Source organism: Anomaloglossus baeobatrachus, chromosome 1, assembly GCF_048569485.1.
Source record: "Anomaloglossus baeobatrachus isolate aAnoBae1 chromosome 1, aAnoBae1.hap1, whole genome shotgun sequence".
NCBI lineage: Eukaryota > Metazoa > Chordata > Amphibia > Anura > Aromobatidae > Anomaloglossus > Anomaloglossus baeobatrachus.
This window is the reverse complement of record NC_134353.1, coordinates 120,092,554-120,105,950: the sequence shown is the minus strand read 5'-3', so window position 1 is coordinate 120,105,950 and position 13,397 is coordinate 120,092,554. Positions and strand designations below refer to the sequence as shown.

Below are 13,397 nucleotides of genomic sequence, written 5' to 3'. Positions count from 1 at the left end.
CAGACTTTCACAGCTTAAATTCCAAGTGCTAGAACAGATATCTCAACACAGACGGGGTGGTAATAGGGTTACCCTTCTCAAGAAAAGGGAATCCTTTTTGGATCTTCACCCTTCAAACTTTGGAACTTAAAGGCCTAAACAGATTTAGACATTACTAGTTATACTTAATATTTAGTTCCATGTTCTCTATCTGGTTTATTTTTAGATTACTCATAATTTTCTCTCTTATTTTTAGTACCGCACGTAACCTGTCATGGGCTGTGGGATCACGTCAATCAAGTATTGGTCGAAGACATTTTTTTTTCCTTCCTTTTTCTCCTGTTATTTTTGTCTATATTTTATTCTTCTTTTTCTATTTCTTTTCTTTTTTTCTTCTTGTTTTTACTTTATTTATTTTTTTATCTTTATTTTTCTTTATTTTATTTCTTTTTTATTTTATTTTTCTTCTTTTTTTTTACATTTTATTTTTGTTTTGTTTTTATATTTTCTTTATTTTTCTTGACTTTTTTACATTTTTTTAAACCTATTCTTCTTTTGATTCATTTTTTCTTCTCCCTTTATCTACTTGCAGTACATAGTGATACTTTCTTGTATTTTCTCTAACATTTCCAATACCCTTCATCCTTTCCTCCTGCTTCCACTTCTTTGCATTTACATCTAATTATTTCTGCCTTTCTCCTAGACATGTGCAGTGATGCCGCTCATGCACTCTTCCATTTGCCATCCACTGCTATCCGAATACCTCACATCCACATCATCACGTTATCACTAGATGTGACGATGGAACACTATGGCCACTGCCCTGTAAGACTCACTGACTTCCTCATTGAATGGCAGAAACAGGACGGTACTGTTCTAAGTACAACACACTGGACTGGCTCTGATCCCGAGGCACCGCAACACAGTCACAACCCAAACATTCAATTTTCTGTGGCGTGCCCAGGCATGGAGAATGAAGCCTTCTCCCATGACTATTGCCTTGGGCCATGTTACAGGATCTCAACCTCTTCTGTAGCAAATTAAAATGGCACGATTTTTATAAGCGCCATGATATAGAACAGTATCAGTAACTGAGTGTCTCCTTGGAGGACATTGAAGATATCCATACCCTCACCAACCTAATTACAGAGGGTGAAATGACAAGAAGCCTTGACCATTTCACTAATCTCAAGGCCAAGTGTACTAAAATGCCACCATATGGGTATTTAAACTCTGTGGATATCGTTCTCAAAATCAAAGAGGGTAAAAACAAATAGATTAACAAAAATGGAGATCCTTCACTGTGTAACCTCCCCAGGGAAGAAGTCTGTATTTTGGAGGATCTTGAGAATAACCAGGAGATTATCATTAAACCCTCTGATAAGGAGGGTAATATGGTATTACTGGATTGTGAAACTTCCACATCTATGTGTTACTAAATCCTGAGAGATGGGGAAACATACGAGATTTTGTGTAATGACCCTACCTGTGCCTACTGTGACTCATTGACATCTCTGCTCATCGATGCTATAGATAGTCACCTCATCTCAAAAGAATTTAATTTTTTTGTACACAACACCCTTATATTACCATCCTTCTATGCACTTCCCAAAATCCACAAAGGAATATAGCCTCTAAAGGGATTCCCAATTGTCTAGGGGATCAGTTATCTTATTGGGGTTTCTTTTAATGTTATACAGTTATCCCGGCTTTCCCAACTGAACCATTGTCTTCCTTTTATCGTTAAACAATTATTAATCCTCTGGTATACTTATTGTAGTTAGATTCCATGATAACTACAGCTGAAAGATCTGCGAAGAACACACATCAAAACCAATTAATAGTCACAGTGCATATAGTAATGACTTATTAAACCAACAATACAAAAAATAAAAGATATGTATTACAGTAGTGTAATCGATTGTGTCAGTACTCCTATGCATGAGAGATAATTATAGCTCAGTGAAAAAAATAACTACAAAACTCACAAAATGGCAAAGTGCAAAATGTAATACAGTAAGAAAAAAATTAAAAAAATTAAATGTAGTAGATCATAAAAGTTACACACAGCAGGATGCAACCTCAATTCATAAAATATTGCACAGTTCTATAAGGGAACTCTAAAAAGTGCACATAAATATTACCTGAAACATGAGGAAAGTGCAAATCAAAAGAGCTGAGTCTGTATAGTCAAGAAACTGGACATAGAGTAAGATGGAAATACCAGGGAGTGATAGTCAGTTAAAGACCTGTAAACAATATATGTGTGTGTGTGTGTGTGTGTGTATACACATAGGCAGAATTTTTTTAGGGCAATCTGGCTTCTGTGGGGAGCCCATGTCCAGAACGCTTTCATTATCATGCTTTGTGTGCTGCCTTTGGGTGGTGCACATCTCCAGAAGAGGAGTTCTCCTGGGGTTCTGTTGGCACCAATACAGAATGGCAGCGTAGTTTAAGGGGAGCTCATCTCCTTTTCTGTGACATCATAGCATTGACACAAACATGTATGCACCAGCCACAAGAAGAAGAGGAGCCCCAGCCCCAGCAGAGCGAGGTGATTAGGTGTTGTGTTTTCTTTTTTTATTAGTTTGTGTATGGGATGTGTGATTGTATATAGGGAGCTAAGCAGGGGCTTATACTTTTATATAGGAGCCTATGTATAAGCTATGTGAGGGCTTACACTATGTATAGGAGGCTATGTGGGGACTCAAGCTGTATGCAGGGGGATATGTGAGAGTTCATACTGTGTATAATGAGATATGTGGGGATTATGATATATAGGGAACTATGTAAGGGCTCATACTGTGTATAGGAGGCTATGTGGGGACTCACGGTGTGTATAGTGGGATATGTGAGGGCTCGTACTGTGTATAGGGGGCTATGTGGGGTTTATGCTATATATAGGGGACTATGGGAGGGCTCATACTGTGTAAAGGAGCAATGGGCAGACTCATACTGATATCGGGGCTATGTGAGGGCTCATACTGTGTATAGGAGCTGTGTGGGGACTTGTGCTGTATACAGGAGGGGCTTATACTACATATTGATAAGATGATACTGAAAAGAACTCGTAAATCTTAAAATCTTTCAATAAAAACTTGAAAAAATACTTACGTTTTTTCTTTTTTCATTCTGTCACGCTTTTGCTGATGCAGCATGAAAATAATCTGAAGAGCCTAAAAGGAAGACAAACAATTGGTAAAAAGTGTTTAAAATGGAAAAGGAAGGACGGGAGAGATAGTGAGTTTAGAAGTCGGGAACTGAAAAGGGAAATGCTTTTCTCTCTCGAATAGATAGACAGTGAAATATTGTTTTCTTCGGTTAAATATATACAATATAGAATAGAGAAATAATGGGAAGACACAAATATATCTAATTATATTATGAGGCTCAGAATAACAAAATGTTATTTACAACAATGGGGGAAATGTTTCCTTACTTTGGTGGACGGCTCGCTTTCTCTTTGCTGTCCTTTTTGCTGCTGGAAGAAATGATAACAAGTAAATAGCAAGTAAAATAATAATGAGGAAGAAATCCTAGTCCTATAGCGACACAGACAATGAGCAGAATGTCTGACGTGTCTCATATACATCTCCACATGATATAGATCAGACCTGGGTAAAGTGCGGCCGGCACCATTCTCTCCACCGCCGACATCCCAGTGTCACCGCCCTCTTATTCACCAGGATGCAGATAGTGCTGAATACATTGGAGAACAAAGCCAACGGCTCCTTCTTCCACCAATCACCAAGTGCAATTGAGACAGCAGAGGCGATGACATCACATCATTGTGTCCGCTGTGCAGAGAGTCAGTGCATCGGAGACCAAAGCAGAGCGCAGCAGCAGGGAAATGGGAGCAAGGTGAGTATATGTTTTCTTTATATATACTTTATGTATGTATATACATATATATATACACACATATATATATATACATATAAATATATATATATGGGACATGTATAATTGTAGATTGAGGAGGAGGGCCATGTAGGGGCTCATACTTTATATAGGGACTATGTTGGGGCCCTTACTGTGTATAGGTGTGACGCCCTGGGCAAGCCAGGGGTCACAGGTCATCACACCACCACACCCTACACCCCAGTTAGGAACACCAAGGCTATCAAAATCCTTGTTGCCTTCCTCCAGGGGCTGATGTTCACACCAGGGGGTGGGCCAGGCGGTTGGCTCCGCCCACCGAGGAGTACACAGCCCTGGAGGCGGGAGAACCAGGCAGTGCAGTTTAGGGGAGTGAAGTAGAAGGAAGTAGCAGTGGAGCTAAAGAGAAAAGCTGAAGTAACAGAAAAGGAGTAAAAGTGAGAGTAGTAAAGCCTGACGTTGGTCCGGCTGTGTGCCCGGACAGTGACAGCAAGGTCAGCAGACGGCGGTGATAGTCTGGAGGGGGACTGCTCGGAGGTTGCTGGAAGGACCGCGGACGGGTAGTGGCCCGGCGGTCTGGAGCAGTATACGAAGAACAGTCAGCACCAGGGCAGGGGCCTCTCGGACCCCGGCAAGGCTAGGAGTCGCCGTGAATTTGCCAAATCCGTCAGTGATGGGGACGTCTGTCTCCAAACAACCAAGTCCCGATTGAAGGCAACAGTCCGACCGTAACAGAGAGACACCGCCACCGCCAGGGCACCAGTTTCTCAGGGCCAGCGCCTGCGGGCAAAGTAGGGCTCCTCCGGCCCACATCCAAGCCGGGGAGCGGGTTACCAGTGGGAACCCATCGCAACCATTATCAACTTAGGTGCAGGACAGAGGGACCGTCACCGTCACCAACTGGGGAAAGCAAGTGCAGCCGTCCGTGGGAACCGTCTTTCCAGCCGTGTGTTTTACCGAGAACTGTGTCATCGTCTCAGGCTGAGTGAGTACCACAGTGCCGCAAGGCACAGCGCTGCCCCCGCGTCCCTGCGCCCACCAAGCCCTGCATCTCCCACCTCATCACTGGGCCCCGGGATCACCAATCCCTACCCACGGAGGGGCAACACAACAACTGGCTGCTCCATACCATCCCTCCCGGGATCTCCATACAGAGCAGCGGTGGTGTCAACAAATCACCACAACCGTGGGTGGCGTCACGGACAATAAACAATTCCCACACCAAACAACCCCTTTTCACTCACGGGCGAGGAGCGCCGCTCGAGTTCCCCGGGATCCGGCCCATCGCTCGAGCCACCGAGCAGCGGCAGCAGCAGGCCGCAGCAGCCGCAGCGGCAGCCGGACCCGAGCAGTAGGGAGAGCGCGGCGTCCCCTCCTCCGCCCGCGACATAGGGACTATGTTGGGGCTCATACGCTATCTAGTAGAGGTATTTTGGGGCTCATACAGTATATAGGAGTCTATGTGGGGGTTCATAATGTATACAGGACACTATGTGGGGGCTCATACTCTATAGATGAGCTATGTAGGGGCTCATACTGTATTTAGGAGAACTATGTGAGGGCTCATACAGTATATATTATGAAAATTATGGTAATAACTCATTGTATAAATAGCACTTTCACATTCACTGCATGACGACAGATCTTCGGCCTTGTAACTACTGGGAAAAACCATTGCATAATTTTGCATTTGGAAGACAGCAGTTAGGACATAAGGACGCATCCTTTGGGAAAACGGGTTAAAATACTTACATGTTTCTGATGTTGCTCCTGCTTCTTCTCAAGAATTTAGGTATCCACCATTTACATTTGTTTCTTGAAAAAAAATCCAGACAAATTGACATGTAGACACTTCATATTATCATTCTGATCAGTATATGACAATATATACAGTGATTTGAAACTCAGATACTTAAAACATCAAAAAATATCATGTATATGGTGAGTCTCCTAAAAGGATGCAATGAGTTAAAGGGAAATTATCAGTTGAATCATCCCTCCTAAGTCAGCTACATGGGCATGTACATCATAGGAAGTTGAATAAAATGATACCTTGATATCTGCGATCCAATGTCTTATTCCAGAAAAGTCCACATTTTCTTAATATGTCAATAAGATGTTAAAAGCTATGGGCTGGACACACATCTCTATCCAGAGCTTATTTTCAATAAAAGGAGGTGCTACCAGTGTGAGACATGTATCTTAGGAGAGCAGACTGTAAGTCATAACATGTCTCACACCAGTAACACCCCCTTTTATTTAAATTAAGCTCTGCAGGTAGATTCTCAGGGAGATCTGTGTCCGGCCCAAAGATCTTAACTTTTTTACATATTAAGCAAACGTGGCTTTCTCTGGAATAAGATTGAAATGTAAAGTGCTGTGGACTATGATGGCGCTATAGAAAGAAAAAATATTATTATTGTTAGAATAAGAAATCAGATCGCAGATATTAGTATCATTTTATTCAGCTTCCTATGACCTACATGCCCGTATAGGTTTAGACGAACATTCGGGCGTTGAAGTCATGAAATCACATCCACTTTGCTTGGACATTTAGGCCGTGATCACATGTAGCATAAATGCTGCATTTTTTTCTGCTTGTTTGTTTGCACAAAAATTCTGCTTTGTTTAACCGTCCAAGAATAAGTGGATGTGATTCAATGAAAACCTCACCCGGTGTCCGTCTAAAGACGCCACTGAACTGTGCGGTTTTGGTGCTTTTTTTCTCTAGAGGCTTCAATGTGGAACCTAAAAGGCATGGAGAAAACTGCAGTTACTTTTTTACTGCAGAATCAAAGCTTTTCTGTACTATAAAAACAGTTAAAAACGCGGCTTCACATCTGCACAAAAAACGCATCAAATAAGGAGGAAAAGCATAAAAAATGCATCAATAAATGCAATGACCGTGACTTACCTGATGGACTCTGTGCTCGACCAGGCTTCCTTTACTTCTCCCGTTGGCCTATATGAAAATGTAATTAATCAACAAAACACCTGACCATATATTCATGCCACTAAATTCAACTGGATCAACACAAGCAATTGTCCCCAATCAGGAAACAAATCAGTGGTTCATGGTTAAAACATTAATTTTTATTACATAATTAAATAACACACATTTTTAAAAAAAACAGAAAAAATCCCGTAGGGACACTATTAATTCCCAGAAACTATTTGTTACATCCAGACATGAGTGGGGCTATATAACAGGTACTTCCTGGATGTCTGGAGGTAACAAATGGTTTCTGGGAATTAATAGTGTCCCTACGGGATTTTTTCTGTTTTTTTTAAAAATGTGTGTTATTTAATTATGTAATAAAAATTAATGTTTTAACCATGAACCACTGATTTGTTTCCTGATTGGGGACAATTGCTTGTGTTGGTCTTATATGAAAATGTAGCAATGTAGCATTTGTTAGAGCCAGTGACACTTACAGAAAGCCCCATGTATATAGAGCGTCTCGTTAATAAATGCTATGACAATTAGTGTAACTAAAGGGGGTTTTACACGGATAAAAAATGCAGTACATTACACATCCACAGCTGTATACACCCTATATATCTGTATCACTATCTCTTTACTTACGGTCTGATGTTTTCGTTCTTGATTTTATCCTCCCTGATGTTATCCTCCTTGATGTTATCCTCCCTGATGTTATCCTTCTTGATTTTATCCTCCCTGATGTTATCCTCCTTGATGTTATCCTTCTTGATTTTATCCTCCCTGATATTTTCCTCCTTGATGTTTTCCTCTCTAATCTCTATGATGGGGGTCTTCTCTTCTGTTTCTTCTATCTCCTCTGTCTCCTCAGCACTAAAAAACATAATCCATTATAAGAGAGGGTTAGAGCGTGTACACACATTGCAATCATGGTGCGTTTATTGTAATGGTCTTTGCTGTGATTTTGGAAAAACATAACGAGAAATACGCCTCAATTGAATAATGTGAACCCACCCTAGTGGAGATAAATCCACCATTCATGAGCAGGAGAAATTTTTCTGATAAATTTAGAATTCTATAGGACAGCGCACAGTTCTGCACAGCTCCAGCAGGTGGCGCTGCTGAGCCCAAGAACGCGGCCTCTTGCATAGTGAATAGTGGACAGATCAGCGCCGCTCTGCGTTTTTTATTTTACCTGCTTTTTTTCAGGCTCCATCTAGAAGCTTATAGAGAAAATAAGCACCAAAACCGAATAGTTCGGCGGCGTCTTTAGACGAACATTCAGGGGAGAATTCATTAAATCACATCCATTTTGCTTGGACATTTAGGCCGTGTTCACATGTAGCATAAATACTGCATTGTTTTCAGCTTGTTTTTTTGCAAAAAAATTATTTTCTCCAAATGAAGTGGATGTGATTCAGTGAAAACCTCACCCAGTGTTCGTCTAAAGACGCCGCTGAACTGTGCGGTTTTGGTGCTTTTTTCTCTAGAGGCTTCAATATGGAGCCTAAAACACATGGAAATAACTGCAGTTACTTTTTTAGTGCAGAATCAAAGCTTTTTTGTACTATAAAACACTTAAAAAAACGGCTAAACACCTGCACCAAAAAAAAAACCAAATAATGGGGAAAAAGCATAAAAAATGCATCAATAAATGCAGTGACAGTCCTAGTGACTCACCTGATGGACTCCGTGCTCGACCAGGCTTCCTTTACTTCTCTCGTCGGCCTATATGAAAATGTAGCATTTGTTAGAGCCAGTGACACTTACAGAAAGCCCCATGTATATAGAGCGTCTCGTTAATAAATGCTATGACAATTAGTGTAACTCAGGGGCGCAGCTATAGGGAGTAATTAGGAAGAAATGACCGGCACCAGACTCCATAGTGTGTGGATGGAATAAGATGTAAGTGTTATGGCGTCTGTGCTGTCATTTGTTTGGGTTTTGTAAATCAGGGATTGTACCAGTGCGCGGAGGTCGGGGAGAGACGACCATTTACACATAGCTATAAGGAGCGCAGGGATCACAGTCACATCGGGATCTGTTGCCATCGGGGGCTAAAAGCCCCTCTACCACATATCAATTCATCAGTATAACAGGTAGTGTAGGACCTCAGATGTTGAATTTACTCCACTGTTTGTAGCTATGTCTTAAGGCCGCTTTACACGCTACGACATCGCTAAAGCGATGTTGTTGGGATCACGGAATTTGTGACGCATATCCGGCCGTGTTAGCGATGTCGTTGCGTGTGACACCTATGAGCGATTTTGAATTGTCGCAAAAATGTGCAAAAGCACTAATTGGTGACATGCCCCTCTATTCCCAATTATCGTTGCTGCTGCAGGTACGATGTTGTTCGTCGTTCCTGCGGCAGCACACATCGTTATGTGTGATACCGCAGAAATGAGGAACCTCACCTTACCTGTGGCCGCCGGCAATGAGGAAGGAAGGAGGTGGGCGGGATGTTACGTCCCGCTCATCTCCGCCCCTCCGCTTCTATTGGCCGGCCGCTTAGTGACGTCGCGGTGACGCCAAACACACCTCCCTTTTGAGGGAGGGGTTGTTCGCAGTCACAGCGACATCGCTGAACAGGTATGTGCGTGTGACGCTGCCTTAGCGATAATGTTTGCTACGGCAGCGATCACCACATATCGGCCGTACGACGGGGGCGGGTGCTATCGCGCTCGACATCGCTAGCAATTGCTAGCGATGTTGCAGCATGTAAAGTACCCCTTACAGTGAAAAATTACTGAGGACTTCAACCATTGAAGGTCGTGGATTACTTACGGCAGTCTCTCTCTTCTTTCCCACGCGATTTTCACAGATCTTCCAAAGCGCCTGAAATAAGCAAATGCGACTCTGGTTAGAAGAATTGATGCTTAGGAAGTCTCCGGAGAAAGTTACCTGACTGAACACAACTGCTATAGATGTGTCTCTGGGTAACTTTTTCCTGGAGTCTCCGAATGTTGAATGCCGGCGAGTACGTGATATTCTCACCATCTCTCTACTTACATTCTGGTCTTATCCTTCCTGGCCGGTCTCGGATGGATGGTCTCCACGCCGTCATCTTCTCCTTCCACTTCCTCACTAATAGACACATAACATAGACTCTATATAACGATTCTCAGAAACTACCATTCTTATAATTACTCATTTTATATAATACAGTTTACTGAAAAGTTCTGCATTTCTATCCGTCATCCCTGTTATCCTGCAGATACCAACCAATAGCATAATGGAGGCTGTCATTCAGGGCCGGACTGGCCATCAGGTAATTCTGTCAAATACCAGATGGGCCAGTCCTGGCGTGTGCAGCATCAATTGCAACTCTATTAGCAGTACCGACATCTTCAGGATGCCCAAAAGTATGACAGTCCTTCCACATTGTCCTCAACAGAGGAGTGTGGGAACATCATTCTGTATGGGGGGCACCATACTCTATGGGAACCATGGAAAATTGGCAAATAACTGTGTAGGTGCTGCATTACTATAAGGAGGCACAGTAGGGGGGTTATAAGAAGACGCACTGGGGAAATATTATCATTATAGGAAGAACACAGGAGGAATTATTATTATTATTATTGTTCTTATTAATAAAACAATGCACAGGAGTGTTTGTATTTTTAGAAGTAGGTCTGTGATCATTATTATAAGGGGTCATGGGGAGAATTATTAAAGGCTGCACAAAACAATTAGTATTATAAGGAGGCACAGGGTTCCACCCTACCCCCGTCTTATAGTCACCTTCCAACGTTTTAATACTTTACCAACGCCACACCAGTCCACGGTGCCATCTTGTGCCCGTAGCTTCTCACTAGCTGGAAGTCAGAAGCTACATCACAGACATCTATGAGAGCCAGAACGAGGCCAGAAAGAGGCTCCCATAGAGATGCATTGAAGAGTGCCCTCCAGGTCACCGGCAGGTCACTTTTTAGAGTAGAACGACTGAAGCACCAGTGGAAAAGGATGAAGGCGAGGGAAGATGAGGATAAAACAGGGCCCAGGGGACTTAGATTGAAAGCACGCTGTACAAGATGGAGGAGGCACCGTACCGAGACCAGCGACACCCATTGAACAAGACTGCCCCCTAGGTGAGTATTATAAAGCTGTTTTTTACATTATACAGAGAGGCCTAGGCTCTTATATACAGTATTCTTGAGTGCTGTATAAAAGGGCTGACTGGTGGGGGTCGTAACCCATAAGAGGAAAACCTGGTGACAGGTTCCCTTTAATAATGAATAGTTACTTATCTGAAAAAATGGGGTTCAGAAATTAGATACTCTGAATGGTGTATCTAGGGACTACCATTCAGGATATTTAATTTGTGAACCCCGTTTTTTCAGATAAGCATCTATTTATTATTAAGGGCATAACTTGGTTAGGTTATACTTGTCTGGGTGTAATTACTGGTCATGTATAATTGTTATTTCTAATAATTGTGGGGGCACTTCACATTGGGGTGCAGGGTGATTTAGGGAATTGTAGGGATTCCCGACAGTGAATGGCGTGCCACAAACCTAGGGCATCATACCCTCCACTGCTAGTTAGGGATAAGTATAGGTCTTCTAGGGTCAGTGTATTCCCTTTCTATTGGGTATGTAATTATTGTTGTGATTTTTGGCAGTCTTCGTCACCTGCCCTCACTACTAGGGTTTGTTGGTCATCTGACTTTCACAGACAATTATTAAAAGTTAATTTTTATTGGGGTTCTTTCTTTTCATGGTTTTCTTTTACAATTTTGCCCCTTTATTATCAGCTGCGGCTTTGTTTTTTCTGTTATATTGCAATATTAATATTGTTAAATCTTGTATAGCGGTATTATTGGAAATATAGGTGGTAGTAATCCTTGATTTCCCACAGGCAGAGAAATTGAAGCATTAAAGACCCCAATCTGTGGAAGAGGACAGAGTCGGCATGGGCCTGTGTGCTTTTAAATGCCAGGGCTGAATTATAGCTCCAGTCGCTGCCATGTACGGTGGACTGTGTGTGGAAGATATACAGTATATGATATCATAAAACTCCCAGGCATGCTCCATAAAAAGTGCTCTAAGAAAAAGCGTCCATATTACTCACAGCAACCAATCAGATTAACTCTCTCATTTTAAAGGAATCTGGAATGCTGCAATCTGTATTCTGATTGGCTGTGATGGCCCACAATGAGACTGTCTTCAGAGAAGTGTTTATACATGAGTGGCCCTGTGTCTGCTGATGGTGGCTCAGTGACATTGTGGGATGTGAAATCCTCATGAATCTCCTACTCTTATTACATCATTTTCCCTTATAGATGCATTGATTTAGGAAATAGGTTATATTGGAGACCCTCTTACAATATTTCTGTTTATTACACCAACTTACGGTATTGTCTTCAGAGAAGGACGGCGGGACGATTTCCGAAATTTGTAACGCCTATAATAGAACATACAGCTGTTGTTAGAATCACTAACACCTTGGCTCATATGAAGAAATATTCTCTATATAACCTGTGTGTCAGATAACAGCATGGACATAACCTCCAGAATCTATACAGCTCTACACTCACATAGATTGTACTGCACAGGATGATTGTCCTTTATTCTAGGACTCCAAGACAACAGTTGGTCGTGCAGAAATCAGGGTAAATTTACAGCATTACTGTATTTCACTCATGACCTCATTGCTATCTTATGATGTAAAGGGATGAGCAACAGTATGACGGATTCAAAGTGGTCTCAATTCTCTATTAATTAAATTTTATCCTTCATATCGATAAATGCCCATAAGTGATAGCGGCAATGTCATGATGCCATCACTATGTATTCCACCCCTTATTGTTACAGAGGGGTGGGATTCAGCCGATACTTACTGATTGTTAAAATGACTGTCAGTTGCCCGAACCAGCAAAAAGCAGTCACCGATCCAGTGCTGAAGATCGGGGACCCACCAGTTTCAACTGAATGTGCATTCTTGGACACAGATTCAGTTGAAATGGATTTCAGTACAAAACAAGCACCAGCTTCCTGCAATGCAATAGTTAAAATGGCCACTGGCTTATCAGAGGCCGGCAGCTGACGTTGGCATGCACATCGCCAACACATGGCCTTGTCCACATTGCACATAGAGAAAAAGGGGCATTGTGAATGAGAAGAGACATAAGAAGAATCTTTATTTTTTATGTTGCAAAATAGGGGACCAGGATTGAAGACAAAAAAAAACAGGACTGAGGACATACAGGAGGAGAATGGGGGACATACGGGTCCCTAAAGAAGCATATAAGGGGACCAGGATGGGACACATAAGGGTTCAGTATAAGGGACATATGGCATAGGAATGGGGGACATTTGCACCCAGGATGGAGGACATAAGGGCAAAAGATGGGGCACATAAAGGCCCAAAATAAGGAACATATGGGCAAAGGATTGGGGAAATACAGACTCAGGATGGAGAAGTTGGGGGACAAGGATGGAGGACATAAGGGGCAAGGAGATGGGCCCAGTTTGGAGGACATGAGGGCCAAAATTGGGGACATAGGGGACTAGGATGGAGGACATTGGGGACCATGATAGGGGATATAAAGGGACAGGATAAGGGACATAGGGTACAAGGATGGCGAATATATGGG

The 13,397-nt window shown here is 42.3% G+C and overlaps 2 long non-coding RNA genes across 2 annotated transcripts; both read right to left on the bottom strand.

The window, feature by feature from the left end:
• Window positions 1–1,215: 1,215 nt before the first annotated feature.
• Window positions 1,216–6,820, bottom strand: LOC142290074 (uncharacterized). Its single transcript, XR_012750211.1, has 5 exons — window positions 6,773–6,820; window positions 5,611–5,673; window positions 3,419–3,460; window positions 3,094–3,155; window positions 1,216–1,790 (listed from the first exon to the last, which is right to left on the bottom strand). It is a non-coding gene; the product is annotated as an uncharacterized LOC142290074 (long non-coding RNA).
• Window positions 6,821–8,486: 1,666 nt separating this feature from the next.
• LOC142290066 (uncharacterized) lies at window positions 8,487–9,882 on the bottom strand. Its single transcript, XR_012750210.1, has 3 exons — window positions 9,812–9,882; window positions 9,587–9,637; window positions 8,487–8,527 (listed from the first exon to the last, which is right to left on the bottom strand). It is a non-coding gene; the product is annotated as an uncharacterized LOC142290066 (long non-coding RNA).
• Between the last annotated feature and the right edge of the window lie 3,515 nt (window positions 9,883–13,397).